Source organism: Phyllobates terribilis, unplaced genomic scaffold (genome assembly GCF_046119375.1).
Source record: "Phyllobates terribilis strain yellow unplaced genomic scaffold, ASM4611937v1 Scaffold_38__1_contigs__length_12584779, whole genome shotgun sequence".
In the NCBI taxonomy this organism is placed as follows: domain Eukaryota; kingdom Metazoa; phylum Chordata; class Amphibia; order Anura; family Dendrobatidae; genus Phyllobates; species Phyllobates terribilis.
In genome coordinates, this window is record NW_027362798.1 from 2,393,047 (window position 1) to 2,420,320 (window position 27,274).

Here is a 27,274-nt window from a genome sequence, read left to right on the forward strand (position 1 = left end):
CTTTAATGCAGTTTCTAAAATCAGAAAGAATTGAATTCAATGTTTTTTGTTCATTTTGCTTGTTTGTCGGATTTTGGGATGGACTCTTTGGCTTTGCTTTTCTTCTCCTCATTGGATTTTTCATGTTCAAAGTTGCAGAAGCCAGATTACAAGCTCATTTTGGTTCAACTTCAGCAACTGTGCATTGCATTGCCATGTAATGTGATGCAATGCTATCTTTCTAGCTCTCCCTTTTTACTTCCTTTTGGATAAACAGACATATTAGGCAAGCATTTTGGAGCTTTCACCTAAATAACTACAGGTGGTGAGATAAGCTGCACAATATAATTGACCTTTCAGTATATTGTTGCACACACACCATCTATTTAGCAAATGCCCTTGTTATCAACAGCAGCCTTTTAAAGTCACCTGAGCTAACAGGTATGTGCGCTGGTTACTCTGCTGCGCTTAAAATTTCTTTTTTGGTTTGCTACAATGCCTTTTCTGAAACGTTGTCTCCTTCTGCTGGAACACTGACTTCTTTCATTTAATGCCTGCAGACTATAAAAGAGAACCCAACCCAAAAAGTTTGGTTGATTAGTCTGTGGCATTCTGTTAAACTGTTGCTTATGGCGGTCTCTGTGAGCTTCTCAGCGACATTCAGCCAGCCAGGTATCCTGCCTGCAGTAGATGGAATGTGGCAATGGAACGCTGGCTGCGCGTGTCATAATAGGCTCTGAGCCTTTATATACCTGTGCACAGCAGCAGCCACCTTCAGTCTGCTGCTGGACAGCCAGCAGCAGCAGCAGCAGGAGAGGTATGTAATCAGGAGCCCTCCTGCTAAGGGTAGACAGCTGCTCGTTCCACCCCACCCCCCGCCTTAATTGGTTCTCCTCCCTTCCAACGGTGTTGAGGCGGGTGGGAACAGCAGGGGGTGAAGGTGCTGTGTTTAAAGAGGTGGAGTTATGCAGATCTAAAACGCGTGGATTGCAGCAGCAGCAAGCCGAAAAGTGCAGGCATGTAAGGGATCTAGAGGTTGACAACATGTCTTCTTAACGGGAGTCCAGGAGCTCATCTCCACAAATGGACTTTTCAGGATCCTTGGGTGGCTCCGTAGTTTGAAACCAATTCTGGTTATCGTTTCTCGGCCTTTTGGCTAAGATCAAGTGTAGTATCTGTTCTTATCAGTTTAATATCTGATACGTCCCCTATCTGGGGACCATATATTAAATGGATTTTTAGAACAGGGAGATGGAAAAAGAGCTTGCTCTGTCCACTCCACGCATTGACCTGGTATTGCAGTATCTCCAGGACCGGTGCACCCCTTCTTTAATGCAGTTTCTAAAATCAGAAAGAATTGAATTCAATGTTTTTTGTTCATTTTGTTTGTTTGTCGGATTTTGGGATGGACTCTTTGGTTTTGCTTTTCTTCTCCTCATTGGATTTTTCATGTTCAAAGTTGCAGAAGCCAGATTACAAGCTCATTTTGGTTCAACTTCAGCAACTGTGCATTGCATTGCCATGTAATGTGATGCAATGCTATCTTTCTAGCTCTCCCTTTTTACTTCCTTTTGGATAAACAGACATATTAGGCAAGCATTTTGGAGCTTTCACCTAAATAACTACAGGTGGTGAGATAAGCTGCACAATATAATTGACCTTTCAGTATATTGTTGCACACACACCATCTATTTAGCAAATGCCCTTGTTATCAACAGCAGCCTTTTAAACTCACCTGAGCTAACAGGTATGTGCGCTGGTTACTCTGCTGCGCTTAAAATTTTTTTTTTGTTTTGCTACAATGCCTTTTCTGAAACGTTGTCTCCTTCTGCTGGAACACTGACTTCTTTCATTTAATGCCTACAGACTATAAAAGAGAACCCAACCCAAAAAGTTTGGTTGATTAGTCTGTGGCATTCTGTTAAACTGTTGCTTATGGCGGTCTCTGTGAGCTTCTCAGCGACATTCAGCCAGCCAGGTATCCTGCCTGCAGTAGATGGAATGTGGCAATGGAACGCTGGCTGCGCGTGTCATAATAGGCTCTGAGCCTTTATATACCTGTGCACAGCAGCAGCCACCTTCAGTCTGCTGCTGGACAGCCAGCAGCAGCAGCAGCAGGAGAGGTATGTAATCAGGAGCCCTCCTGCTAAGGGTAGACAGCTGCTCGTTCCACCCCACCCCCCGCCTTAATTGGTTCTCCTCCCTTCCAACGGTGTTGAGGCGGGTGGGAACAGCAGGGGGTGAAGGTGCTGTGTTTAAAGAGGTGGAGTTATGCAGATCTAAAACGCGTGGATTGCAGCAGCAGCAAGCCGAAAAGTGCAGGCATGTAAGGGATCTAGAGGTTGACAACATGTCTTCTTAACGGGAGTCCAGGAGCTCATCTCCACAAATGGACTTTTCAGGATCCTTGGGTGGCTCCGTAGTTTGAAACCAATTCTGGTTATCGCTTCTCGGCCTTTTGGCTAAGATCAAGTGTAGTATCTGTTCTTATCAGTTTAATATCTGATACGTCCCCTATCTGGGGACCATATATTAAATGGATTTTTAGAACAGGGAGATGGAAAAAGAGCTTGCTCTGTCCACTCCACGCATTGACCTGGTATTGCAGTATCTCCAGGACCGGTGCACCCCTTCTTTAATGCAGTTTCTAAAATCAGAAAGAATTGAATTCAATGTTTTTTGTTCATTTTGCTTGTTTGTTGGATTTTGGGATGGACTCTTTGGCTTTGCTTTTCTTCTCCTCATTGGATTTTTCATGTTCAAAGTTGCAGAAGCCAGATTACAAGCTCATTTTGGTTCAACTTCAGCAACTGTGCATTGCATTGCCATGTAATGTGATGCAATGCTATCTTTCTAGCTCTCCCTTTTTACTTCCTTTTGGATAAACAGACATATTAGGCAAGCATTTTGGAGCTTTCACCTAAATAACTACAGGTGGTGAGATAAGCTGCACAATATAATTGACCTTTCAGTATATTGTTGCACACACACCATCTATTTAGCAAATGCCCTTGTTATCAACAGCAGCCTTTTAAACTCACCTGAGCTAACAGGTATGTGCGCTGGTTACTCTGCTGCGCTTAAAATTTCTTTTTTGGTTTGCTACAATGCCTTTTCTGAAACGTTGTCTCCTTCTGCTGGAACACTGACTTCTTTCATTTAATGCCTGCAGACTATAAAAGAGAACCCAACCCAAAAAGTTTGGTTGATTAGTCTGTGGCATTCTGTTAAACTGTTGCTTATGGCGGTCTCTGTGAGCTTCTCAGCGACATTCAGCCAGCCAGGTATCCTGCCTGCAGTAGATGGAATGTGGCAATGGAACGCTGCTGCGCGTGTCATAATAGGCTCTGAGCCTTTATATACCTGTGCACAGCAGCAGCCACCTTCAGTCTGCTGCTGGACAGCCAGCAGCAGCAGGAGAGGTATGTAATCAGGAGCCCTCCTGCTAAGGGTAGACAGCTGCTCGTTCCACCCCACCCCGCGCCTTAATTGGTTCTCCTCCCTTCCAACGGTGTTGAGGCGGGTGGGAACAGCAGGGGGTGAAGGTGCTGTGTTTAAAGAGGTGGAGTTATGCAGATCTAAAACGCGTGGATTGCAGCAGCAGCAAGCCGAAAAGTGCAGGCATGTAAGGGATCTAGAGGTTGACAACATGTCTTCTTAACGGGAGTCCAGGAGCTCATCTCCACAAATGGACTTTTCAGGATCCTTGGGTGGCTCCGTAGTTTGAAACCAATTCTGGTTATCGCTTCTCGGCCTTTTGGCTAAGATCAAGTGTAGTATCTGTTCTTATCAGTTTAATATCTGATACGTCCCCTATCTGGGGACCATATATTAAATGGATTTTTAGAACAGGGAGATGGAAAAAGAGCTTGCTCTGTCCACTCCACGCATTGACCTGGTATTGCAGTATCTCCAGGACCGGTGCACCCCTTCTTTAATGCAGTTTCTAAAATCAGAAAGAATTGAATTCAATGTTTTTTGTTCATTTTGCTTGTTTGTCGGATTTTGGGATGGACTCTTTGGTTTTGCTTTTCTTCTCCTCATTGGATTTTTCATGTTCAAAGTTGCAGAAGCCAGATTACAAGCTCATTTTGGTTCAACTTCAGCAACTGTGCATTGCATTGCCATGTAATGTGATGCAATGGTATCTTTCTAGCTCTCCCTTTTTACTTCCTTTTGGATAAACAGACATATTAGGCAAGCATTTTGGAGCTTTCACCTAAATAACTACAGGTGGTGAGATAAGCTGCACAATATAATTGACCTTTCAGTATATTGTTGCACACACACCATCTATTTAGCAAATGCCCTTGTTATCAACAGCAGCCTTTTAAACTCACCTGAGCTAACAGGTATGTGCGCTGGTTACTCTGCTGCGCTTAAAATTTTTTTTTTGTTTTGCTACAATGCCTTTTCTGAAACGTTGTCTCCTTCTGCTGGAACACTGACTTCTTTCATTTAATGCCTACAGACTATAAAAGAGAACCCAACCCAAAAAGTTTGGTTGATTAGTCTGTGGCATTCTGTTAAACTGTTGCTTATGGCGGTCTCTGTGAGCTTCTCAGCGACATTCAGCCAGCCAGGTATCCTGCCTGCAGTAGATGGAATGTGGCAATGGAACGCTGGCTGCGCGTGTCATAATAGGCTCTGAGCCTTTATATACCTGTGCACAGCAGCAGCCACCTTCAGTCTGCTGCTGGACAGCCAGCAGCAGCAGCAGCAGGAGAGGTATGTAATCAGGAGCCCTCCTGCTAAGGGTAGACAGCTGCTCGTTCCACCCCACCCCCCGCCTTAATTGGTTCTCCTCCCTTCCAACGGTGTTGAGGCGGGTGGGAACAGCAGGGGGTGAAGGTGCTGTGTTTAAAGAGGTGGAGTTATGCAGATCTAAAACGCGTGGATTGCAGCAGCAGCAAGCCGAAAAGTGCAGGCATGTAAGGGATCTAGAGGTTGACAACATGTCTTCTTAACGGGAGTCCAGGAGCTCATCTCCACAAATGGACTTTTCAGGATCCTTGGGTGGCTCCGTAGTTTGAAACCAATTCTGGTTATCGCTTCTCGGCCTTTTGGCTAAGATCAAGTGTAGTATCTGTTCTTATCAGTTTAATATCTGATACGTCCCCTATCTGGGGACCATATATTAAATGGATTTTTAGAACAGGGAGATGGAAAAAGAGCTTGCTCTGTCCACTCCACGCATTGACCTGGTATTGCAGTATCTCCAGGACCGGTGCACCCCTTCTTTAATGCAGTTTCTAAAATCAGAAAGAATTGAATTCAATGTTTTTTGTTCATTTTGCTTGTTTGTCGGATTTTGGGATGGACTCTTTGGCTTTGCTTTTCTTCTCCTCATTGGATTTTTCATGTTCAAAGTTGCAGAAGCCAGATTACAAGCTCATTTTGGTTCAACTTCAGCAACTGTGCATTGCATTGCCATGTAATGTGATGCAATGCTATCTTTCTAGCTCTCCCTTTTTACTTCCTTTTGGATAAACAGACATATTAGGCAAGCATTTTGGAGCTTTCACCTAAATAACTACAGGTGGTGAGATAAGCTGCACAATATAATTGACCTTTCAGTATATTGTTGCACACACACCATCTATTTAGCAAATGCCCTTGTTATCAACAGCAGCCTTTTAAACTCACCTGAGCTAACAGGTATGTGCGCTGGTTACTCTGCTGCGCTTAAAATTTCTTTTTTGGTTTGCTACAATGCCTTTTCTGAAACGTTGTCTCCTTCTGCTGGAACACTGACTTCTTTCATTTAATGCCTGCAGACTATAAAAGAGAACCCAACCCAAAAAGTTTGGTTGATTAGTCTGTGGCATTCTGTTAAACTGTTGCTTATGGCGGTCTCTGTGAGCTTCTCAGCGACATTCAGCCAGCCAGGTATCCTGCCTGCAGTAGATGGAATGTGGCAATGGAACGCTGCTGCGCGTGTCATAATAGGCTCTGAGCCTTTATATACCTGTGCACAGCAGCAGCCACCTTCAGTCTCCTGCTGGACAGCCAGCAGCAGCAGGAGAGGTATGTAATCAGGAGCCCTCCTGCTAAGGGTAGACAGCTGCTCGTTCCACCCCACCCCCCGCCTTAATTGGTTCTCCTCCCTTCCAACGGTGTTGAGGCGGGTGGGAACAGCAGGGGGTGAAGGTGCTGTGTTTAAAGAGGTGGAGTTATGCAGATCTAAAACGCGTGGATTGCAGCAGCAGCAAGCCGAAAAGTGCAGGCATGTAAGGGATCTAGAGGTTGACAACATGTCTTCTTAACGGGAGTCCAGGAGCTCATCTCCACAAATGGACTTTTCAGGATCCTTGGGTGGCTCCGTAGTTTGAAACCAATTCTGGTTATCGCTTCTCGGCCTTTTGGCTAAGATCAAGTGTAGTATCTTTCGAAAAGGCGGTTTTGGATGTTGGCCGCCCTAGTAGATTGATACATTATGCACACTGGGGTTTAGGCGCTTGTTAGTACGCCAGGTGGCTAATATAGTCATCTGTTGGAAAGCATGGCCCCCCAGGATCGACGCCATTGGGCCGGGGAAGATCGAAAGCCCGAAGTGTGAAGTGCCCCAGGAGTGGTGACCCTGGGGTGCCTTAACTCACTGGGATTGGGAACCCCACTTGAGTTTATGGCACATTTGCACAAGCACTTTAAATTTTCTTTCTTCGCACACACCCTTATTCCGGGCCTTCTGGCCTTAGGATGGGGAATTTTTCAATTCCCGGTCGAAGGTCCGGGCAGTATTATACTGTGAAACCTTCACTATTTATTTAATTTCTTTGTCACTGTGTGTCCACTTATTCACGTGTGTCACGTCCTACTAGGATTTTGTCGGGATGCGGTTCCCTTACGGGTTCCTCTCTTGGCAGGTCTAGGGGGGGAGTGTGTGGCCATCAGGTTCCGCTCCCCCCTGAACCCCCCTGGCTCTCCTCTTTCGGGAGGAGAGCGTTGTTGGCTCCCCTCTTCCGGGAGGGGAGCACAGTCTTTGGCTCCCAGTGCCTTGCTCGGGTGAGAACTCGGGCAGGTGCTGGGGGTAAGATTGGGTCGCCTCTGGCTCCGGCTGGAGGTGGCTATTTGTCCCTGTTCCTCACTGTGGCCTTCTGGCTCGGAGGGACGGGGAATGGTTTGGGGGACCCTTCTCCTTTTGGAGAGGGTTTCAAGAAGACCAGCATCCTAGTGCACTTTTTTTGTGGCACTTGTCACTTTTTTAAGCGCACTCGGGTTTTGTACACGAATTCGGGCTTTCGATAAAAAAAAAAATCTGTTCTTATCAGTTTAATATCTGATACGTCCCCTATCTGGGGACCATATATTAAATGGATTTTTAGAACAGGGAGATGGAAAAAGAGCTTGCTCTGTCCACTCCACGCATTGACCTGGTATTGCAGTATCTCCAGGACCGGTGCACCCCTTCTTTAATGCAGTTTCTAAAATCAGAAAGAATTGAATTCAATGTTTTTTGTTCATTTTGCTTGTTTGTCGGATTTTGGGATGGACTCTTTGGCTTTGCTTTTCTTCTCCTCATTGGATTTTTCATGTTCAAAGTTGCAGAAGCCAGATTACAAGCTCATTTTGGTTCAACTTCAGCAACTGTGCATTGCATTGCCATGTAATGTGATGCAATGCTATCTTTCTAGCTCTCCCTTTTTACTTCCTTTTGGATAAACAGACATATTAGGCAAGCATTTTGGAGCTTTCACCTAAATAACTACAGGTGGTGAGATAAGCTGCACAATATAATTGACCTTTCAGTATATTGTTGCACACACACCATCTATTTAGCAAATGCCCTTGTTATCAACAGCAGCCTTTTAAACTCACCTGAGCTAACAGGTATGTGCGCTGGTTACTCTGCTGCGCTTAAAATTTCTTTTTTGGTTTGCTACAATGCCTTTTCTGAAACGTTGTCTCCTTCTGCTGGAACACTGACTTCTTTCATTTAATGCCTGCAGACTATAAAAGAGAACCCAACCCAAAAAGTTTGGTTGATTAGTCTGTGGCATTCTGTTAAACTGTTGCTTATGGCGGTCTCTGTGAGCTTCTCAGCGACATTCAGCCAGCCAGGTATCCTGCCTGCAGTAGATGGAATGTGGCAATGGAACGCTGCTGCGCGTGTCATAATAGGCTCTGAGCCTTTATATACCTGTGCACAGCAGCAGCCACCTTCAGTCTGCTGCTGGACAGCCAGCAGCAGCAGCAGCAGGAGAGGTATGTAATCAGGAGCCCTCCTGCTAAGGGTAGACAGCTGCTCGTTCCACCCCACCCCCCGCCTTAATTGGTTCTCCTCCCTTCCAACGGTGTTGAGGCGGGTGGGAACAGCAGGGGGTGAAGGTGCTGTGTTTAAAGAGGTGGAGTTATGCAGATCTAAAACGCGTGGATTGCAGCAGCAGCAAGCCGAAAAGTGCAGGCATGTAAGGGATCTAGAGGTTGACAACATGTCTTCTTAACGGGAGTCCAGGAGCTCATCTCCACAAATGGACTTTTCAGGATCCTTGGGTGGCTCCGTAGTTTGAAACCAATTCTGGTTATCGCTTCTCGGCCTTTTGGCTAAGATCAAGTGTAGTATCTGTTCTTATCAGTTTAATATCTGATACGTCCCCTATCTGGGGACTATATATTAAATGGATTTTTAGAACAGGGAGATGGAAAAAGAGCTTGCTCTGTCCACTCCACGCATTGACCTGGTATTGCAGTATCTCCAGGACCGGTGCACCCCTTCTTTAATGCAGTTTCTAAAATCAGAAAGAATTGAATTCAATGTTTTTTGTTCATTTTGCTTGTTTGTCGGATTTTGAGATGGACTCTTTGGCTTTGCTTTTCTTCTCCTCATTGGATTTTTCATGTTCAAAGTTGCAGAAGCCAGATTACAAGCTCATTTTGGTTCAACTTCAGCAACTGTGCATTGCATTGCCATGTAATGTGATGCAATGCTATCTTTCTAGCTCTCCCTTTTTACTTCCTTTTGGATAAACAGACATATTAGGCAAGCATTTTGGAGCTTTCACCTAAATAACTACAGGTGGTGAGATAAGCTGCACAATATAATTGACCTTTCAGTATATTGTTGCACACACACCATCTATTTAGCAAATGCCCTTGTTATCAACAGCAGCCTTTTAAACTCACCTGAGCTAACAGGTATGTGCGCTGGTTACTCTGCTGCGCTTAAAATTTCTTTTTTGGTTTGCTACAATGCCTTTTCTGAAACGTTGTCTCCTTCTGCTGGAACACTGACTTCTTTCATTTAATGCCTGCAGACTATAAAAGAGAACCCAACCCAAAAAGTTTGGTTGATTAGTCTGTGGCATTCTGTTAAACTGTTGCTTATGGCGGTCTCTGTGAGCTTCTCAGCGACATTCAGCCAGCCAGGAATCCTGCCTGCAGTAGATGGAATGTGGCAATGGAACGCTGCTGCGCGTGTCATAATAGGCTCTGAGCCTTTATATACCTGTGCACAGCAGCAGCCACCTTCAGTCTGCTGCTGGACAGCCAGCAGCAGCAGCAGCAGGAGAGGTATGTAATCAGGAGCCCTCCTGCTAAGGGTAGACAGCTGCTCGTTCCACCCCACCCCCCGCCTTAATTGGTTCTCCTCCCTTCCAACGGTGTTGAGGCGGGTGGGAACAGCAGGGGGTGAAGGTGCTGTGTTTAAAGAGGTGGAGTTATGCAGATCTAAAACGCGTGGATTGCAGCAGCAGCAAGCCGAAAAGTGCAGGCATGTAAGGGATCTAGAGGTTGATAACATGTCTTCTTAACGGGAGTCCAGGAGCTCATCTCCACAAATGGACTTTTCAGGATCCTTGGGTGGCTCCGTAGTTTGAAACCAATTCTGGTTATCGCTTCTCGGCCTTTTGGCTAAGATCAAGTGTAGTATCTGTTCTTATCAGTTTAATATCTGATACGTCCCCTATCTGGGGACCATATATTAAATGGATTTTTAGAACAGGGAGATGGAAAAAGAGCTTGCTCTGTCCACTCCACGCATTGACCTGGTATTGCAGTATCTCCAGGACCGGTGCACCCCTTCTTTAATGCAGTTTCTAAAATCAGAAAGAATTGAATTCAATGTTTTTTGTTCATTTTGCTTGTTTGTCGGATTTTGGGATGGACTCTTTGGCTTTGCTTTTCTTCTCCTCATTGGATTTTTCATGTTCAAAGTTGCAGAAGCCAGATTACAAGCTCATTTTGGTTCAACTTCAGCAACTGTGCATTGCATTGCCATGTAATGTGATGCAATGCTATCTTTCTAGCTCTCCCTTTTTACTTCCTTTTGGATAAACAGACATATTAGGCAAGCATTTTGGAGCTTTCACCTAAATAACTACAGGTGGTGAGATAAGCTGCACAATATAATTGACCTTTCAGTATATTGTTGCACACACACCATCTATTTAGCAAATGCCCTTGTTATCAACAGCAGCCTTTTAAACTCACCTGAGCTAACAGGTATGTGCGCTGGTTACTCTGCTGCGCTTAAAATTTCTTTTTTGGTTTGCTACAATGCCTTTTCTGAAACGTTGTCTCCTTCTGCTGGAACACTGACTTCTTTCATTTAATGCCTGCAGACTATAAAAGAGAACCCAACCCAAAAAGTTTGGTTGATTAGTCTGTGGCATTCTGTTAAACTGTTGCTTATGGCGGTCTCTGTGAGCTTCTCAGCGACATTCAGCCAGCCAGGTATCCTGCCTGCAGTAGATGGAATGTGGCAATGGAACGCTGGCTGCGCGTGTCATAATAGGCTCTGAGCCTTTATATATCTGTGCACAGCAGCAGCCACCTTCAGTCTGCTGCTGGACAGCCAGCAGCAGCAGCAGCAGGAGAGGTATGTAATCAGGAGCCCTCCTGCTAAGGGTAGACAGCTGCTCGTTCCACCCCACCCCCCGCCTTAATTGGTTCTCCTCCCTTCCAACGGTGTTGAGGCGGGTGGGAACAGCAGGGGGTGAAGGTGCTGTGTTTAAAGAGGTGGAGTTATGCAGATCTAAAACGCGTGGATTGCAGCAGCAGCAAGCCGAAAAGTGCAGGCATGTAAGGGATCTAGAGGTTGACAACATGTCTTCTTAACGGGAGTCCAGGAGCTCATCTCCACAAATGGACTTTTCAGGATCCTTGGGTGGCTCCGTAGTTTGAAACCAATTCTGGTTATCGCTTCTCGGCCTTTTGGCTGAGATCAGGTGCAATGATCTAACGGTTGCTGCCTTGGTCTTGGCTGAGAGGTGCCCGGGGTACCCGGCTCCTTGGCCTGGGGGGATCGTCTCACCTTTTGGTGGGACTTCACCCCCCTGCTGCTATTAGGGAGCTGGCTTAGTCCCCGGGCAACAAGTTGCGATCCCCAGGCGAAAGGCCGAGCCCGTGGTGACGGTAAGCCTTTGCCACTTTGGTGAGATGCCTTGTTCATTTCAATTTTCCACTGGCTCCGGCCAGATCAGGAACTCGGTGCGTATCGAGGTTCCAGCAAACCACGTCGGATATGACAACCCCCGTGAGTTCTATGTACAGATTTTGAGAGATCTGTTGAACGTGAAAGATCATGATGTTTACTGCCTGCAGGAGAAGGGGCAGAGTACATATATTCTCACGTTCTCGACCAAGGTTGCCTGCCAGCACTTTTACGAATGCGTTAAGGGCCACCGTAACAGCAAGCTGTTGGACGGAGTGATTTTTACGGGTCTCTATGGCGGAGTTGACGTTCCCCTTGTGGTATACATGTTTAACCCCCATGTGTCCACAGATGATATTGAGCTTTTTCTGAGCAGATATTGTACATCTGTCAGATTTACGGGGAACGTCAAAGGTCGGAGTGGTTTCTGGAATGGGAAACGACGCTTTATGGTACGCTTCAGACTTGACCCTGGGGGTGTAGAAGGCCTTATGCACCCCCCCTCCACAGTGGTGCTGGGAAGAGACCATGGCTACCTCTTCTATGATGGACAACCATTCAGGTGTCGTAGGTGTGGTGACCTTGGTCACATACAGAGCGATTGTAAGAACGAGCGGATGAGTCAGTGCCACAACTGTGGACAATGGGGTCATGCCTCAAAGGACTGTAAGAACAGTAAGACCTGCAGTGGGTGCGGAATGTCTACTCACCTGTTCAGTAATTGTCCGATGCGGACAAGGTCTCGTGGTGGCTCTCGGGCGCCTGCGGCTAGTTCCGCAGGAGTTCCTGCTGATGCCAGCAGGGTCAGCCCGGGTGACCCCAGAAAAAGCTTTGTGGACATTACTAAAGGTCAAAAACAGTCTGACTCAGTCGATGCTCTGTCGGTACCTTTGCGGAAAAACCCGGCCTCTGTAGCCGAGGTCACGCCTTTGCCTACTCCTGCAGGGGTCCAGGTTTCACCTGGTGGGGAGATGGCACCTTCTCAGAGCGGAAATGAGAGGGAACCAAAAAAGAGGCGAAAATCTGGAGCTGTTGGTACCAATCCAGATGTCCATCCAGATACCCCTGCTGATGCCAGCACAGATGTTGGACCAGATGTCTGCCCTGATGCCAGTCCAGACGGATGCCCTGATGCCAATCCAGATGGATGCCCTGATGCCAATCCAGACGGATGCCCTGATGCCAATCCAGATGGATGTCCTGATGCCAACCCAGATGGATGCCCTGATGCCAGTCCAGATGGATGTCCTGATGCCAGTCCAGATGGATGTCCTGGAACCATTCCTGATGGATGTCCTGTTGCCTGCCTGGATGATAGAGGTCGTGCAGTGGTTGGTGAACCTGTTGCTGGTCCTGATGGTCATCCTGCTCCGGAGATGATGTCCCTTGGTGCTCCTGGAGGGTCTGCGGGTATTCCACCTGCTGCAGTGCCTGGTGAGGATCGAGTGGATTCGGAGGATCGGATGGATCTCAGCGCCAGTGGTAAGAGAAGTCGTGAAGAGGCGCAGGAGGAGCATAACCTGCCTCAGATGTCCCGTAAAGTCTTTCTATCTAGTGCTGCAAAAATTCTCAGCCCAGAGGGGACTAACTTAATTGAGGATTTCACGGACTCAGATGAAACGGACAGTTTACGAACTGTGTCATCCCTTCCTTCACCTTCTCTGTCACAAATTATTGATTCAGATTCAGAGTATAATGAATCAATAAAAAACACCTAACATGGCAGAAATCCGTGTTGCCTCACTAAATGTGAGAAGCCTAAAGAGCCCTGTTAGACGGGCTGCTTTGTTTGCTTGGTTAATGACTCTGAACTTTGACATTTTTTTCCTGCAAGAATGCGGTATTGATCACGATTTGTCATACCCCAACTTAAAAATGGACTGGTCAGCAGGACCCTCTATTTGGTCAGGGTCCAATGAAAATAAAGCTGCCGGGGTTGGGATTTTATTCAAATGTCAAAATGTTAATGTTTTATCCATCACTGAAATAGTTCCAGGTCGTGCCTTATCAACTCATGTTATTTTAAATGGTTTTACCTGTCGTCTTATTAATGTTTATGCATCCCCAGAGAAAAATGAGCGTGCTTCCCTTTTTAATGTCATCCCTTTGTTTTTATCAGGTCTGTCCCCTGTGATAGTGGGAGGGGATTTTAACTGTGTCATGTTGGGGGAGGGGAGGAGTGGAGGTGATACTAATGGAAGAACAGACAAAACATCCAGTCTGTTAAAACATTTGACAACGGACCTCAAATTATTAGATGCTTGGAGAAAGTCCTACCCTACTGACCCTGGGCATACATGGAGGGGTAGAGGGATGTCATCTCGTATTGATTTTATTTTTTCCTCTTCTGATGTTTTTAAACCTAGGAATGCTGGTCTAATAGAAAATATTTTTTCTGATCATGTATTACTATACAATGTATTGCAAACTCCACAGGAAGCAAAAGTTGGAAAAGGTATGTGGAAATTGAATGTGCTCTTATTAGAAGACGAACTGGTAAGGGCGGAGTTTTATGCAAAGTATGAGAGTTGGAGAAGACGGAAACACCCAAATCAGAGTATGTTGGGGTGGTGGGAGTGTGTTAAAACCCGTATTAAAGAATTTTTTATTAAAATTGGTAAAAGGAAGGCACGTGAAAAAAGGAAATGTTTTAAAGATTTTAATGTCAGGATGCAAACTCTCCTTAAGCTTAAGGGGTGGGGAGTACCTGGTGTGGATGATGAGATTGCCAAGATCCAGACAGAAATCCAAAAATTCCTGGAACAAAAGGGTAAAGAAATTATATTTAATACCCGTGTGAAATATTTGGAAGAGGGTGAGACCTGCTCAAGGTTTTTCTTTAAAAAAATGAGTGACAAAAAACAAGTGATTACTGAGCTAGAAGGACAATCTTCCACTGAGGGCATTTTAGAGCATACTGCTAATTTTTATAGAGATCTTTTTAGTATTAAAAATGTTGATGAACCTGCTTTTACAGAGAATCTTAATGTTTTATCCCAGTTTTTAAATAAAGATGACCAGATTTTTTTAGCTAAAGAACTTTTACCCAGTGAAATTGAAGAGACCCTTAAGAGTTTTAATAAAGGTAAGGCTCCTGGATCAGATGGCCTTCCTATTGAATTTTATCTTTGCTTTTGGGATCTAATTAAGGAGGATTTTATACAAGTAGTTTGTGAAGCCTCTAAGGCTGATTTATTACCATATTCATGGCGTAAAAGTATGATTACATTAATTTTTAAGAAAGGTGATAAATCAAAGTTGGAGAATTGGAGGCCTATTTCACTATTAAATACAGACTACAAGATTTTAGCTAAAGTTGTTGCTGGTCGTCTTAAAGCAGTTATTAAAAATGTAATTCATCCAGATCAGGTGTGTGGTGTCCCCTGGAGATCAATCTGGGAGCATCTAAACCTAATTCGTGATCTTATCTGGTTTCAAAAAGATAGAAAACAGCCACTAGCTATTTTATCTTTGGATTTTATGAAAGCGTTTGATAGGGTCTCCCACTTTTATCTTTTTAAAGTTATGGGAAAGATGGGGTTCCCTGATTCTTTTATTCAGAAAATTGCGCTTTTATACAAACAGTCATCTGCCCGGATTTTAGTCAATGGTTTTTTAACTAGAGAGGTGGAGCTTCTTTCCGGTGTTAAACAAGGTTGCCCCATGTCCCCACTTTTATTTGTCTGCTCCATTGAGCCACTGTTGTGCCTGCTGCGTCGGGACAAGGTGGTTAGGGGCATTTTTATTCCGGGTGGGGGTGGACAACAAGTTAAAGCCATTGGATATATGGATGACATATCTGTATATGGCACTAGCTCAGCATCTATTAACAGAGCAATTCTAATTACTGAAATTTTTAGTGCTGGGTCTGGGTTTAAGTTGAATATAAATAAATGTGACTGTATGATTATGGGTCAATGGGAGTCAGATCCGCCTAGGGTTCCCACACAAACAGTAGGAATCAAGATCCTGGGTGTCTTGTTTAATCCTGCTAATGATGGTATTGAAAACTGGGATTTGGTTTTGAATAAATTAAATCAGAAGATCTCTTTATGGCAAACTCGAAAACTAACAATGGAGGGCAAGATTCTTGTAATTAAAATGGTTTTGCTTCCTATAATTTTGTATGCCGCTATGGTTTTTCCCCCTAATTCTCTGTATCTTAAAAGACTTATGAAGCCCATGTTTTATTTTCTGTGGGGATCCAAAATGGAGAAATTGAGGAGGGAGGTGGTATGTAAAAGCAAGAAAAATGGGGGTAAAGGGTTCCCTGATTTAAAATTGTTTTTATTTATCAAGTTTTTTGTATTTTGTTGCAAAAGCTTGAATAATGTTGGGGCTTTCTCTTGTTTTCTTAGATATACAACTGGGTTTCTTTTCCGAAAGTTGAACTTCAGTATGACTGTTAATTGTCCTTTTCTCTTATCTCCCCCTAAGCATTACAAGATCTTGGAGAAGGTCATTTCAGAATATGATCTGACCCAAGTTGATCGTCAGCTTTTATTTGATCAACGTAAGTTAACAGTTATTTGTAAGGGACATGAGGAGATGGAGGATGTGTCTAATTTTTCCATCTCCAGGTGCCGCCTGGTGTGGAACAACGTGGCCTGTCCTGCACTTAGCAACTCACAAAAGGATTTAGCTTGGCAGGTTGTTCACCAATGTCTCCCTACGAGAGCTTTTCAGCATCATAGGGGGCTGGTGGCTAGTGCTAGATGTCCCAGAGAAAGATGCGCCCCAAACGAGTCAGTGTTTCATTTACTGTGGGATTGCCCCTACGCACAAGAGCTATGGCAGACGGTGGGCACCCTCCTAAAATGGATATGTGGTATACAAACCCTTAATTGTGACATTATAATATATGGGATAATTAAATGCCCAACCATGAAACAAGCACGAGTCGCATGGCTTATAATAAACTGTTTAAAAGAAGCTTTATGGAAAGTGCGCAATATATTATTGTTTAAACGTGAATTTATTCCTGTCAAAGATTGTATTGGGCTTGCTCTTTGTGAAATGTTTACATACTACCTGAGAGATTGTAAAAAGATGGGAATCAATGAAGCAAAAAAGCTATGGTGTTTGCAAATTTGGAATATGTATTTATTTATGTAAATTATATGCAAAACTGTGTTTTATGCTTTTTATGCTTTTAAGTGCATTTTAATTCTGACTCTGTATTAGTTTTATGTCATATTTTATTCCAGTATTTGTGATTTGTTTCAAATATTGTATCGGATATGTTCTTTGTGAAAAGTTTTCATACTACCTGATTGTAAAAAGATAAAGTTAAAAAGCTATGGTGTTTGCATTTGACATATGTATTTATTTATGCAAATTATATGCAAAACTGTGTTTTATGCTTTTTATGCTTTTATGCGCTTTTTAAATCTGACCTTGTATTTGTTTTATGTCATATTTTATTCAAGTCTTTGTGATTTGTTTGTAATTTATGATGTATGTCTGATTTAAATAAAGCTTGTTTGAAAACGGATCTGTTCTTATCAGTTTAATATCTGATACGTCCCCTATCTGGGGACCATATATTAAATGGATTTTTAGAACAGGGAGATGGAAAAAGAGCTTGCTCTGTCCACTCCACGCATTGACCTGGTATTGCAGTATCTCCAGGACCGGTGCACCCCTTCTTTAATGCAGTTTCTAAAATCAGAAAGAATTGAATTCAATGTTTTTTGTTCATTTTGCTTGTTTGTCGGATTTTGGGATGGACTCTTTGGCTTTGCTTTTCTTCTCCTCATTGGATTTTTCATGTTCAAAGTTGCAGAAGCCAGATTACAAGCTCATTTTGGTTCAACTTCAGCAACTGTGCATTGCATTGCCATGTAATGTGATGCAATGCTATCTTTCTAGCTCTCCCTTTTTACTTCCTTTTGGATAAACAGACATATTAGGCAAGCATTTTGGAGCTTTCACCTAAATAACTACAGGTGGTGAGATAAGCTGCACAATATAATTGACCTTTCAGTATATTGTTGCACACACACCATCTATTTAGCAAATGCCCTTGTTATCAACAGCAGCCTTTTAAACTCACCTGAGCTAACAGGTATGTGCGCTGGTTACTCTGCTGCGCTTAAAATTTCTTTTTTGGTTTGCTACAATGCCTTTTCTGAAACGTTGTCTCCTTCTGCTGGAACACTGACTTCTTTCATTTAATGCCTGCAGACTATAAAAGAGAACCCAACCCAAAAAGTTTGGTTGATTAGTCTGTGGCATTCTGTTAAACTGTTGCTTATGGCGGTCTCTGTGAGCTTCTCAGCGACATTCAGCCAGCCAGGTATCCTGCCTGCAGTAGATGGAATGTGGCAATGGAACGCTGGCTGCGCGTGTCATAATAGGCTCTGAGCCTTTATATACCTGTGCACAGCAGCAGCCACCTTCAGTCTGCTGCTGGAAAGCCAGCAGCAGCAGCAGCAGGAGAGGTATGTAATCAGGAGCCCTCCTGCTAAGGGTAGACAGCTGCTCGTTCCACCCCACCCCCCGCCTTAATTGGTTCTCCTCCCTTCCAACGGTGTTGAGGCGGGTGGGAACAGCAGGGGGTGAAGGTGCTGTGTTTAAAGAGGTGGAGTTATGCAGATCTAAAACGCGTGGATTGCAGCAGCAGCAAGCCGAAAAGTGCAGGCATGTAAGGGATCTAGAGGTTGACAACATGTCTTCTTAACGGGAGTCCAGGAGCTCATATCCACAAATGGACTTTTCAGGATCCTTGGGTGGCTCCGTAGTTTGAAACCAATTCTGGTTATCGCTTCTCGGCCTTTTGGCTAAGATCAAGTGTAGTATCTGTTCTTATCAGTTTAATATCTGATACGTCCCCTATCTGGGGACCATATATTAAATGGATTTTTAGAACAGGGAGATGGAAAAAGAGCTTGCTCTGTCCACTCCACGCATTGACCTGGTATTGCAGTATCTCCAGGACCGGTGCACCCCTTCTTTAATGCAGTTTCTAAAATCAGAAAGAATTGAATTCAATGTTTTTTGTTCATTTTGCTTGTTTGTCGGATTTTGGGATGGACTCTTTGGCTTTGCTTTTCTTCTCCTCATTGGATTTTTCATGTTCAAAGTTGCAGAAGCCAGATTACAAGGTCATTTTGGTTCAACTTCAGCAACTGTGCATTGCATTGCCATGTAATGTGATGCAATGCTATCTTTCTAGCTCTCCCTTTTTACTTCCTTTTGGATAAACAGACATATTAGGCAAGCATTTTGGAGCTTTCACCTAAATAACTACAGGTGGTGAGATAAGCTGCACAATATAATTGACCTTTCAGTATATTGTTGCACACACACCATCTATTTAGCAAATGCCCTTGTTATCAACAGCAGCCTTTTAAACTCACCTGAGCTAACAGGTATGTGCGCTGGTTACTCTGCTGCGCTTAAAATTTCTTTTTTGGTTTGCTACAATGCCTTTTCTGAAACGTTGTCTCCTTCTGCTGGAACACTGACTTCTTTCATTTAATGCCTGCAGACTATAAAAGAGAACCCAACCCAAAAAGTTTGGTTGATTAGTCTGTGGCATTCTGTTAAACTGTTGCTTATGGCGGTCTCTGTGAGCTTCTCAGCGACATTCAGCCAGCCAGGTATCCTGCCTGCAGTAGATGGAATGTGGCAATGGAACGCTGGCTGCGCGTGTCATAATAGGCTCTGAGCCTTTATATACCTGTGCACAGCAGCAGCCACCTTCAGTCTGCTGCTGGACAGCCAGCAGCAGCAGCAGCAGGAGAGGTATGTAATCAGGAGCCCTCCTGCTAAGGGTAGACAGCTGCTCGTTCCACCCCACCCCCCGCCTTAATTGGTTCTCCTCCCTTCCAACGGTGTTGAGGCGGGTGGGAACAGCAGGGGGTGAAGGTGCTGTGTTTAAAGAGGTGGAGTTATGCAGATCTAAAACGCGTGGATTGCAGCAGCAGCAAGCCGAAAAGTGCAGGCATGTAAGGGATCTAGAGGTTGACAACATGTCTTCTTAACGGGAGTCCAGGAGCTCATCTCCACAAATGGACTTTTCAGGATCCTTGGGTGGCTCCGTAGTTTGAAACCAATTCTGGTTATCGCTTCTCGGCCTTTTGGCTAAGATCAAGTGTAGTATCTGTTCTTATCAGTTTAATATCTGATACGTCCCCTATCTGGGGACCATATATTAAATGGATTTTTAGAACAGGGAGATGGAAAAAGAGCTTGCTCTGTCCACTCCACGCATTGACCTGGTATTGCAGTATCTCCAGGACCGGTGCACCCCTTCTTTAATGCAGTTTCTAAAATCAGAAAGAATTGAATTCAATGTTTTTTGTTCATTTTGCTTGTTTGTCGGATTTTGGGATGGACTCTTTGGCTTTGCTTTTCTTCTCCTCATTGGATTTTTCATGTTCAAAGTTGCAGAAGCCAGATTACAAGCTCATTTTGGTTCAACTTCAGCAACTGTGCATTGCATTGCCATGTAATGTGATGCAATGCTATCTTTCTAGCTCTCCCTTTTTACTTCCTTTTGGATAAACAGACATATTAGGCAAGCATTTTGGAGCTTTCACCTAAATAACTACAGGTGGTGAGATAAGCTGCACAATATAATTGACCTTTCAGTATATTGTTGCACACACACCATCTATTTAGCAAATGCCCTTGTTATCAACAGCAGCCTTTTAAACTCACCTGAGCTAACAGGTATGTGCGCTGGTTACTCTGCTGCGCTTAAAATTTCTTTTTTGGTTTGCTACAATGCCTTTTCTGAAACGTTGTCTCCTTCTGCTGGAACACTGACTTCTTTCATTTAATGCCTGCAGACTATAAAAGAGAACCCAACCCAAAAAGTTTGGTTGATTAGTCTGTGGCATTCTGTTAAACTGTTGCTTATGGCGGTCTCTGTGAGCTTCTCAGCGACATTCAGCCAGCCAGGTATCCTGCCTGCAGTAGATGGAATGTGGCAATGGAACGCTGGCTGCGCGTGTCATAATAGGCTCTGAGCCTTTATATACCTGTGCACAGCAGCAGCCACCTTCAGTCTGCTGCTGGACAGCCAGCAGCAGCAGCAGCAGGAGAGGTATGTAATCAGGAGCCCTCCTGCTAAGGGTAGACAGCTGCTCGTTCCACCCCACCCCCCGCCTTAATTGGTTCTCCTCCCTTCCAACGGTGTTGAGGCGGGTGGGAACAGCAGGGGGTGAAGGTGCTGTGTTTAAAGAGGTGGAGTTATGCAGATCTAAAACGCGTGGATTGCAGCAGCAGCAAGCCGAAAAGTGCAGGCATGTAAGGGATCTAGAGGTTGACAACATGTCTTCTTAACGGGAGTCCAGGAGCTCATCTCCACAAATGGACTTTTCAGGATCCTTGGGTGGCTCCGTAGTTTGAAACCAATTCTGGTTATCGCTTCTCGGCCTTTTGGCTAAGATCAAGTGTAGTATCTGTTCTTATCAGTTTAATATCTGATACGTCCCCTATCTGGGGACCATATATTAAATGGATTTTTAGAACAGTGAGATGGAAAAAGAGCTTGCTCTGTCCACTCCACGCATTGACCTGGTATTGCAGTATCTCCAGGACCGGTGCACCCCTTCTTTAATGCAGTTTCTAAAATCAGAAAGAATTGAATTCAATGTTTTTTGTTCATTTTGCTTGTTTGTCGGATTTTGGGATGGACTCTTTGGCTTTGCTTTTCTTCTCCTCATTGGATTTTTCATGTTCAAAGTTGCAGAAGCCAGATTACAAGCTCATTTTGGTTCAACTTCAGCAACTGTGCATTGCATTGCCATGTAATGTGATGCAATGCTATCTTTCTAGCTCTCCCTTTTTACTTCCTTTTGGATAAACAGACATATTAGGCAAGCATTTTGGAGCTTTCACCTAAATAACTACAGGTGGTGAGATAAGCTGCACAATATAATTGACCTTTCAGTATATTGTTGCACACACACCATCTATTTAGCAAATGCCCTTGTTATCAACAGCAGCCTTTTAAACTCACCTGAGCTAACAGGTATGTGCGCTGGTTACTCTGCTGCGCTTAAAATTTCTTTTTTGGTTTGCTACAATGCCTTTTCTGAAACGTTGTCTCCTTCTGCTGGAACACTGACTTCTTTCATTTAATGCCTGCAGACTATAAAAGAGAACCCAACCCAAAAAGTTTGGTTGATTAGTCTGTGGCATTCTGTTAAACTGTTGCTTATGGCGGTCTCTGTGAGCTTCTCAGCGACATTCAGCCAGCCAGGTATCCTGCCTGCAGTAGATGGAATGTGGCAATGGAACGCTGGCTGCGCGTGTCATAATAGGCTCTGAGCCTTTATATACCTGTGCACAGCAGCAGCCACCTTCAGTCTGCTGCTGGACAGCCAGCAGCAGCAGCAGCAGGAGAGGTATGTAATCAGGAGCCCTCCTGCTAAGGGTAGACAGCTGCTCGTTCCACCCCACCCCCCGCCTTAATTGGTTCTCCTCCCTTCCAACGGTGTTGAGGCGGGTGGGAACAGCAGGGGGTGAAGGTGCTGTGTTTAAAGAGGTGGAGTTATGCAGATCTAAAACGCGTGGATTGCAGCAGCAGCAAGCCGAAAAGTGCAGGCATGTAAGGGATCTAGAGGTTGACAACATGTCTTCTTAACGGGAGTCCAGGAGCTCATCTCCACAAATGGACTTTTCAGGATCCTTGGGTGGCTCCGTAGTTTGAAACCAATTCTGGTTATCGCTTCTCGGCCTTTTGGCTAAGATCAAGTGTAGTATCTGTTCTTATCAGTTTAATATCTGATACGTCCCCTATCTGGGGACCATATATTAAATGGATTTTTAGAACAGGGAGATGGAAAAAGAGCTTGCTCTGTCCACTCCACGCATTGACCTGGTATTGCAGTATCTCCAGGACCGGTGCACCCCTTCTTTAATGCAGTTTCTAAAATCAGAAAGAATTGAATTCAATGTTTTTTGTTCATTTTGCTTGTTTGTCGGATTTTGGGATGGACTCTTTGGCTTTGCTTTTCTTCTCCTCATTGGATTTTTCATGTTCAAAGTTGCAGAAGCCAGATTACAAGCTCATTTTGGTTCAACTTCAGCAACTGTGCATTGCATTGCCATGTAATGTGATGCAATGCTATCTTTCTAGCTCTCCCTTTTTACTTCCTTTTGGATAAACAGACATATTAGGCAAGCATTTTGGAGCTTTCACCTAAATAACTACAGGTGGTGAGATAAGCTGCACAATATAATTGACCTTTCAGTATATTGTTGCACACACACCATCTATTTAGCAAATGCCCTTGTTATCAACAGCAGCCTTTTAAACTCACCTGAGCTAACAGGTATATGCGCTGGTTACTCTGCTGCGCTTAAAATTTCTTTTTTGGTTTGCTACAATGCCTTTTCTGAAACGTTGTCTCCTTCTGCTGGAACACTGACTTCTTTCATTTAATGCCTGCAGACTATAAAAGAGAACCCAACCCAAAAAGTTTGGTTGATTAGTCTGTGGCATTCTGTTAAACTGTTGCTTATGGCGGTCTCTGTGAGCTTCTCAGCGACATTCAGCCAGCCAGGTATCCTGCCTGCAGTAGATGGAATGTGGCAATGGAACGCTGGCTGCGCGTGTCATAATAGGCTCTGAGCCTTTATATACCTGTGCACAGCAGCAGCCACCTTCAGTCTGCTGCTGGACAGCCAGCAGCAGCAGCAGCAGGAGAGGTATGTAATCAGGAGCCCTCCTGCTAAGGGTAGACAGCTGCTCGTTCCACCCCACCCCCCGCCTTAATTGGTTCTCCTCCCTTCCAACGGTGTTGAGGCAGGTGGGAACAGCAGGGGGTGAAGGTGCTGTGTTTAAAGAGGTGGAGTTATGCAGATCTAAAACGCGTGGATTGCAGCAGCAGCAAGCCGAAAAGTGCAGGCATGTAAGGGATCTAGAGGTTGACAACATGTCTTCTTAACGGGAGTCCAGGAGCTCATCTCCACAAATGGACTTTTCAGGATCCTTGGGTGGCTCCGTAGTTTGAAACCAATTCTGGTTATCGCTTCTCGGCCTTTTGGCAAGATCAGTGGTGGTTTTCTGCTGCTGGTGTTGTTTGGAGGGCAGTTGTGACTGGGGTTCCCCCTTGTGGGGCCCTAGTGTGCGATTGAGCGGCGATTGTGTTTATCTGCTGTAAAAATGGTGGAGAAAACACGTGGATTAGAGGACTCGGTCCGTCTGAAGGTGGCTGCAGGTCATGAAGGAGAAATCGGTTTGGACCAAGTTTGCGTTGATGTCTTGAAGAACATTAATGGCTTGAAGGTAACGGATGTATTGGCACTGCAGGATTTTCAGAAACAAGGAATTTATGATATCACTTTTGTTTCTTTGAGTATTTGCCAGAGAGTCTACATGGAGTTGGTACGAATGAAGGAAGAAAAGGAATTGAAATGCCTAGAGTTTATTGCACTGGAACCTCTGTTCCAGCAGACATATAAGTATGTGGTTGTGCACATGTATAACCCTAAAGTTCCGGATGAGACTGTTTCCAATTTTTTAGCTCGGTATTGTAGTGAGGTTAAATTTTTGGGAAGAATGAAGAACAAATACAATTATCTAAATGGCAAGAGGAGATATGTTGTAAAACTGAGACCGGATGATAGAGCTATTGGGGGTGCCAAGAGCATTCCTGCACAGTTTTCTATCGGAGGAGAAAGGGGATTTTGTTTTTATAATGGACAGATGGAATATTGTAGGAAGTGTCATGAGTTTGGACATGTTCAGAAAGATTGTCCAGTGCAAGGTGATGTTTGTAGAGGTTGTGGGAAATCTGGGCATGTTGCAAGTGGTTGCCCAATGAATAAGGTGTGTGATTTGTGTGGACATGCAGATCACCTTGCAAGGAAATGTAGATTGTGGGCTCAGATTCCTAGGTCACAGGTGGACGCTGAAGAGAGGCAGAAGAAGACTCGGCAGGAAAGTGGGGAGGAGGGCGAAGGCTCAGACTCAGAGGGGGAAAGCCAAAAACAAGATGGTGGTAGGGGAAGAGACCATGCGGTGCCCAAGATGGAGGAAAAGGGGCGGAGCCAGAAGAAAGTTGGTTTGAGGGAGGGGCTGGAAGTAATAAACAAAGTAGCTGATGTGCATGGCCCGGGTGATGGGATGGATTTGTCTAATATGGCGGAGTCAGTGAATCCTGTTTTGGGAAGAGATGGGGGTGAGGAAATGGAGGTTTTGGAGGAGGAGGATTCTGATTCGGATGGAACTATAACCCCTCAGCAGCGTGATAGGGTTAACAGTGATTGGAGTGAAAATGAGGAGGAAGATGATGGCAAGGAGGAGAGTTATGCCTCCGTGATTAAAAGAAGTAAGGTGGAGGGGTGTTGGTCTGGGGGGCAGGAAGATCCAGTCTCCCTAAGACCAGGTTATTCTAACAGGGACTCGAGTTCTGAGTCGCCTGATATACGTAGAAAAGTGGGTGGCAGGAGTGGGTTTTCTCCTGGTTCATGATGGATCGGGTATGGTGGAGATTTTTTCCTGTTGTTATGATGGCGTTGTGTGTTGCTTCTCTGAATGTACGAGGGATTGGTTCTGCTTGTAGGAGAGCAGGGATACTGGAGTACATTGAGAGTGTGAATGCAGATATTGTCTGTCTGCAGGAATGTGTAATTAAATCTGCCCCGCATGAGAGTGAGTGGAATAAGGGGCAATCTTTTTGGTCCCCATGCTCAGAAAACAGGAATGAAGGGGTGGGCATTTTACTGTGTAATTCCAGTCTAAAGGTTTTAGAGTTTAAAGTAATCATACCTGGGAGATGTTTGTTTTTATTAGTGGATTTTTTAGGTCAGCGGGTACGGGTTTTTAATGTTTATGCCCCTGCTGATAAACAAGCAAGAGTTGGGTTTTTGGAGTCTCTAAAGTTGTTTTTACCAGGCAGAGACTTCACTATAGTGGCTGGAGATTTTAATTGTGTCAGATCCGCAAAAGATCGTAAGAGCTCTACGGAAGGTAGGACTGATGTTACGTCTAATATTTTAAATCAGATTGTGCAGGATTTACGCTACACGGATGCTGGTCTGATGGTTGGGCCAAGTGATAAGTTCACATACATATCAGATAGTGGACGTAGTGTTTCCCGAATTGACTATGTTTTTATGTCTGAAGGGATTAAGGTGGCCAAGTGCAACCACGTGATGACGACTTTTTCTGACCACAAGATGATAGTGGTAGATCTGTGTATAGCTGAGTCCCTGGCTTTTGGAAAGGGACTCTGGAAGCTGAACGTAAGCCTGCTGGAAGAGGAGAGTGTTAAGGTTGGTTTTAATAAAGTGTTTTTGTCTTGTGTGTCTGAACAGCACCTTTTTAAAGATTTGCTAGAGTGGTGGGACTGGGCTAAGGAGAAATTTGCATGTTATTTTAAAGGGGTGTGTTTTAGGAGAGCGAAAGCCAAAAGGGATCATGATGCTGCTGTTATTTCAAAATTGGAAGTACTCCATAAGTTTAAGAGAGCGGGGATGGAGGTGGATAAAGAGATTGCAGATTTGAAGGACGAACTGAAGAAGATACTTATTGAAAAAGGGAAGACTATTATGTTTAAGGCAAAAATAAAGCACATGGAGGAAAATGAGCAATGTTCGAGATACTTTTTTAAAAAATGTTTTAAACCTAAAGGGGTTTTTAAGTCTGTTTTTTCTCCTGCAGGGGAGGTATCTGGGGATGAGATGATTGGCAGTATTCTTTCCTTTTATGAAACACTCTTCTCTAACGATAGTAGAGCCAGTGATGCGGAAATTAATGATTATTGCAAAGTATTAACTAATAATATTCCTGAGGAGAAAATTGGGTTTTTAAGTGAGGAGGTTGGGAAAGATGAAATTAGACGGGCAGTGGATGGCTTGGCGAAAGGCAAGACGCCAGGCTGTGATGGTCTTCCTGCTGAATTTTATGTTAGATTTTGGGATATTATAGGTGTGGAGTTTTCCCGGGTGGTGCAATATGGTTTTACTCATGGGATTTTATCGGTTTCTATGCGTAGGGGGATTGTTACGCTGATTCATAAGAAAGGGGACATGAGGGATATTAAAAATTGGAGGCCCATAACATTGTTAAACAGTGATTACAAAATTATTTCTAAAATTGTGGCTGGTAGACTGGCAGATGTGATAGGTGATATGGTGGGGGAGTATCAGGCATGTGCAGTGCCTGGTAGGAAAATTTCAGATAATTTGCTGCTTCTAAGAGACTTAATTTATCAGGCTAATTTGAATAAGAATGCTCTTTTGTTACAGTCGGTGGACCTGGAGAAAGCCTTTGATAAAATATCACATAGATTTTTGTTCTCTGCTTTAAGTCACCTTGGTGTTCCGGATAAATTATTGATGGTCATTAAGAGTTTTTATTGTGGGGTCAGTAGCCAGATTTTAGTTAATGGGCATGTGAGTTCCAGTTTTAATATTTTATCGGGAGTTAGGCAGGGTTGTCCCCTGTCACCAATTCTTTTTATCTGTGTGGTGGAGGCCCTTTTAAAAAGTGTGCAAGTTGACAAGTGTGTGGCTGGTGTTTTTATTCCTGGGGGATCCGGGGGTCCAGTCAAGTCTTTAAGTTATATGGATGATATTGTTTTTACTTGTGGTTCACAGGCGGATCTCAATAGAGTGAATTTGCACGTAAGGATTTTTTGTTGTGTGGCTGGTATGGCGGTGAATTGGGGAAAGTGCCAGCTTTGTAACTTTGGGAGGCAGGTTGAGGTTAACGTGGCAGGAGTGGAGAGTAGGGAGGAAATTGAGGTTCTTGGTGTCATCTTTGAGAAGGAACTGAAAGGGAAAAGCAGCCTGAAGATTCTAGAAGACAAAATGGATCAGAAGTTGAACTTTTGGAAACTAAGGAACCTGTCGCTGAGAGGGAAAGTGCTGGTAATCAAGTCTGTGATTCTCCCGCTTCTGCTGTACACTGCTTTGATTTTCCCACCTGCTGTGCTTTGGACAAAGAGAGTGACAAGG

At 44.3% G+C, this 27,274-nt stretch overlaps 11 non-coding genes and 2 pseudogenes across 11 annotated transcripts; all 13 read left to right on the top strand.

Annotated features, from left to right (window-relative positions):
- The first annotated feature begins 1,115 nt into the window (after positions 1–1,115).
- Positions 1,116–1,306, top strand: LOC141183169 (U2 spliceosomal RNA). Its single transcript, XR_012258172.1, has one exon. It is a non-coding gene; the product is annotated as a U2 spliceosomal RNA (small nuclear RNA).
- Positions 1,307–2,421: 1,115 nt separating this feature from the next.
- LOC141184028 (U2 spliceosomal RNA) lies at positions 2,422–2,612 on the top strand. Its single transcript, XR_012258825.1, has one exon. It is a non-coding gene; the product is annotated as a U2 spliceosomal RNA (small nuclear RNA).
- A 1,108-nt stretch (positions 2,613–3,720) lies between these two features.
- On the top strand, positions 3,721–3,911 carry LOC141184030 (U2 spliceosomal RNA). Its single transcript, XR_012258827.1, has one exon. It is a non-coding gene; the product is annotated as a U2 spliceosomal RNA (small nuclear RNA).
- A 1,115-nt stretch (positions 3,912–5,026) lies between these two features.
- LOC141184031 (U2 spliceosomal RNA) lies at positions 5,027–5,217 on the top strand. Its single transcript, XR_012258828.1, has one exon. It is a non-coding gene; the product is annotated as a U2 spliceosomal RNA (small nuclear RNA).
- A 1,108-nt stretch (positions 5,218–6,325) lies between these two features.
- On the top strand, positions 6,326–6,417 carry LOC141183569 (U2 spliceosomal RNA; annotated as a pseudogene).
- Positions 6,418–7,206: 789 nt separating this feature from the next.
- Positions 7,207–7,389, top strand: LOC141183294 (U2 spliceosomal RNA). Its single transcript, XR_012258285.1, has one exon. It is a non-coding gene; the product is annotated as a U2 spliceosomal RNA (small nuclear RNA).
- Positions 7,390–8,503: 1,114 nt separating this feature from the next.
- On the top strand, positions 8,504–8,694 carry LOC141183599 (U2 spliceosomal RNA). Its single transcript, XR_012258436.1, has one exon. It is a non-coding gene; the product is annotated as a U2 spliceosomal RNA (small nuclear RNA).
- A 1,114-nt stretch (positions 8,695–9,808) lies between these two features.
- Positions 9,809–9,999, top strand: LOC141184032 (U2 spliceosomal RNA). Its single transcript, XR_012258829.1, has one exon. It is a non-coding gene; the product is annotated as a U2 spliceosomal RNA (small nuclear RNA).
- Positions 10,000–16,824: 6,825 nt separating this feature from the next.
- On the top strand, positions 16,825–16,997 carry LOC141183368 (U2 spliceosomal RNA; annotated as a pseudogene).
- Positions 16,998–18,112: 1,115 nt separating this feature from the next.
- LOC141184033 (U2 spliceosomal RNA) lies at positions 18,113–18,303 on the top strand. Its single transcript, XR_012258830.1, has one exon. It is a non-coding gene; the product is annotated as a U2 spliceosomal RNA (small nuclear RNA).
- A 1,115-nt stretch (positions 18,304–19,418) lies between these two features.
- Positions 19,419–19,609, top strand: LOC141184034 (U2 spliceosomal RNA). The gene has a single exon (XR_012258831.1). It is a non-coding gene; the product is annotated as a U2 spliceosomal RNA (small nuclear RNA).
- Positions 19,610–20,724: 1,115 nt separating this feature from the next.
- LOC141183245 (U2 spliceosomal RNA) lies at positions 20,725–20,915 on the top strand. The gene has a single exon (XR_012258241.1). It is a non-coding gene; the product is annotated as a U2 spliceosomal RNA (small nuclear RNA).
- Positions 20,916–22,030: 1,115 nt separating this feature from the next.
- On the top strand, positions 22,031–22,221 carry LOC141184035 (U2 spliceosomal RNA). Its single transcript, XR_012258832.1, has one exon. It is a non-coding gene; the product is annotated as a U2 spliceosomal RNA (small nuclear RNA).
- The last annotated feature ends 5,053 nt before the right edge of the window (positions 22,222–27,274 follow it).